This window comes from Saccopteryx bilineata, chromosome 11 (genome assembly GCF_036850765.1).
Source record: "Saccopteryx bilineata isolate mSacBil1 chromosome 11, mSacBil1_pri_phased_curated, whole genome shotgun sequence".
Classification (NCBI taxonomy): Eukaryota; Metazoa; Chordata; class Mammalia; order Chiroptera; family Emballonuridae; genus Saccopteryx; species Saccopteryx bilineata.
In genome coordinates, this window is record NC_089500.1 from 50,645,843 (window position 1) to 50,648,602 (window position 2,760).

A 2,760-nucleotide genomic window follows, 5' to 3' on the forward strand; every position below is an offset into this window, starting at 1 on the left:
TTGTAACTCTAAAAGAACAGTCCAGGAAAAGTTCAACTAAATCAGAGGAAAATGAGGAATCTTGCTTGTGTGATGTTAGGTGGCTGCTTAGCAGTTGTTGAAATACCTAAGGTGAATCTATCCTTGGATACCCATAAGCTGTTCCTGCACTTTCATGGATACTCTACTTCGTGAGAAGACGAGGCACATGGGGAGACCACAGAATTATGTTATCAGATACTGTGTACTTCCTCTTCCTGTTGTGGTGGCTTTGAGCTAGAACACCTTGAGGAATTCGGCTTAGAGCTGCAAGCATTTTTTTTCTCTCTTAGACTAGCAAAATTGGAGGCAACACACAATTTAGTACAAACTTCTCTTTGTTCTGAAAAGTTAACAGGGTTGGACAGACCTGGTTTTGTAATGTAAAGCAAAAACGTCTCTAAAATGAAAGGGGTTGAGATACTGTGAATCTAAAAATCTAAAATGTTTATGGGACCTGTAAAGTATCATGTATTTGTGTGAGTGTGTGTGTGTGTGTGTGTGTGTGTGTGTACTTGTGATCTGTTCAACTTCTTTTTTGAGAAGCCTTTTTTTTAGGTTTAGGTCAGAGGAACAGGAGGAGGGACACACCCAACAGCTGTAGAAACAGGAAATATCTACTCATAAACTGAAGAACAAAAACATATAAATTGAGAGTATTTGTGCATATTTTGTTCCAACTACCTTTCTTTTTCTTATTTTTTTAATTTTTATTGATTTTAGAAGAAAGGAAGAAGGCGAAAGAGAGGGACCGATTTATTGTTTCATTTATTTATGCATTCATTGGTTGATTCTTGTATGTGCCCTGACTGGGGATTGAGCATGCAACCTTGGCATATTGGGACAATGCTCTAACCAGCTGAGCTACTTGACCAGAGCCCCAACTACCCCTCTTGAAAAAGTCCACATTTGATATAGGTATGATTGGGAACAAAACACTTGGTTTTCTTTGTGCAATTTATCCAGTGTGAATTAGGCAGTTTTATCTCTGCAAATTGGTTGTTTCCTTTGGAGAGTGTTTCTTTTCTAGTTCATATTCCAGAAGTATTAGGAACTAAGTCCCATAGGACAGCAAAGGGGGGACATTACAGGAGTGCTGTTCATCTAAACTTGGAAGAGGGTCATTAAAGAGGGACTGGCCTGGGCTTGGCAAAGGCCAACTTGAACTATTGCTGGGAGTATTTATAACTAAATAATATAGACTTTGAGGAAAGTAATAAATGCAAACTGTCCTTGGTTTTTATAATTTATATGGTTATACAAAAGTAAATGAGGCCCTGGCCAGTTGGCTCAGTGGTAGAGCGTCGGCCTGGCGTGCAGGAGTCCCGGGTTCAATTCCCGGCCAGGGCACACAGGAGAGGCGCCCATCTGCTTCTCCACCCCTCCCCCTCCCCTTCCTCTCTGTCTCTCTCTTCCCCTCCTGCAGCCGAGGCTCCATTGGAGCAAAGATGGCCCGGGTGCTGGGGATGGCTCCTTGGCCTCTGCCCCAGGCGCTAGAGTGGCTCTGGTTGCAACAGAGCGACGCCCCAGAGGGGAAAAGCATCGCCCCCTGGTGGGCAGAGCGTCGCCCCCTGGTGGGCGTGCCGGGTGGATCCTGGTCGGGCGCATGCGGGAGTCTGTCTGACTGTCTCTCCCTGTTTCCAGCTTCAGAAAAATACAAAAAAAAAAAAAAAAAGTAAATGAGCTACTTGCTGTATCTGTGTATCTCTTATAGCAGTGGTCCCCAACCCCCAGACTGCGGACCCAGTACCGGTCCGTGGGCCATTTGGTTACGGTTCACAGAGAAAAAATAAATAACTTACATTATTTCCATTTTACTTATATTTAAGTCTGAAGGATGTTTTATTTTTTTAAAATGACCAGATTCCAGCCCTGGCCGGCTGGCTCAGTGGTAGAGTGTCTGCCTGGCGTGCAGGAGTCCTGGGTTTGATTCCCGGCCAGGGCACACAGGAGAAGCGCCCATCTGCTTCTCCACCCCTCCCCCTCTCCTTCCTCTCTGTCTCTCTCTTCCCCTCCCACAGCCAAGGCTCCATTGGAGCAAAGTTGGCCCGGGCGCTGAGGATGGCTCCATGGCCTCTGCCTCAGGCACTAGAATGGCTCTGGTTGTAACAAAGCAACGCCCCAGATGGGCGGAGCATTACCCCCCCCCCCCCCCCGTGGGCATGCCAGGTGGATCCTGGTCAGGCGCATGCGGGAGTCTGACTGCCTCCTCGTTTCCAAGTTCAGAAAAATACAAAAAAAAAAAAAAAATGACCAGGTTCCCTCTGTTACATCCATCTAAGACTCACTCTTGACGCTTGTCTTGGTCATGTAATACATTTATCCGTCCCACCCTAAAGGCCTGTCCGTGAAAATATTTTCTGACATTAAACCAGTCTGTGGCCCCAAAAATATTGGGGACTACTGTTTTATAGTGATGCTGCATTCTAAATTTATTCAGGTCAATGATCCTGTAAGGGGAAAATGAGCAGTAGTTCTCTTTCAAGAAAGTGAAACTTATATAGCAAATAGAAACTTAGTTCATGGGGTAACTAACTAGTGTTTCTCTCTGGGCTTTGTTCGGGGATTATCTCTGAAATAAGGTAGACATGTTTGCGCAATTACTGATTATTAAGAGAAGATGATCTCTGCCCATTTGAAGGCAAGGGCTATAAACTGCAAATGACCCAGCTGTATTTTTTGTAAATCACACTATATATTCTTTGTTCTATTCATCACATTATTTGTTCCCCTTGGTCCGGT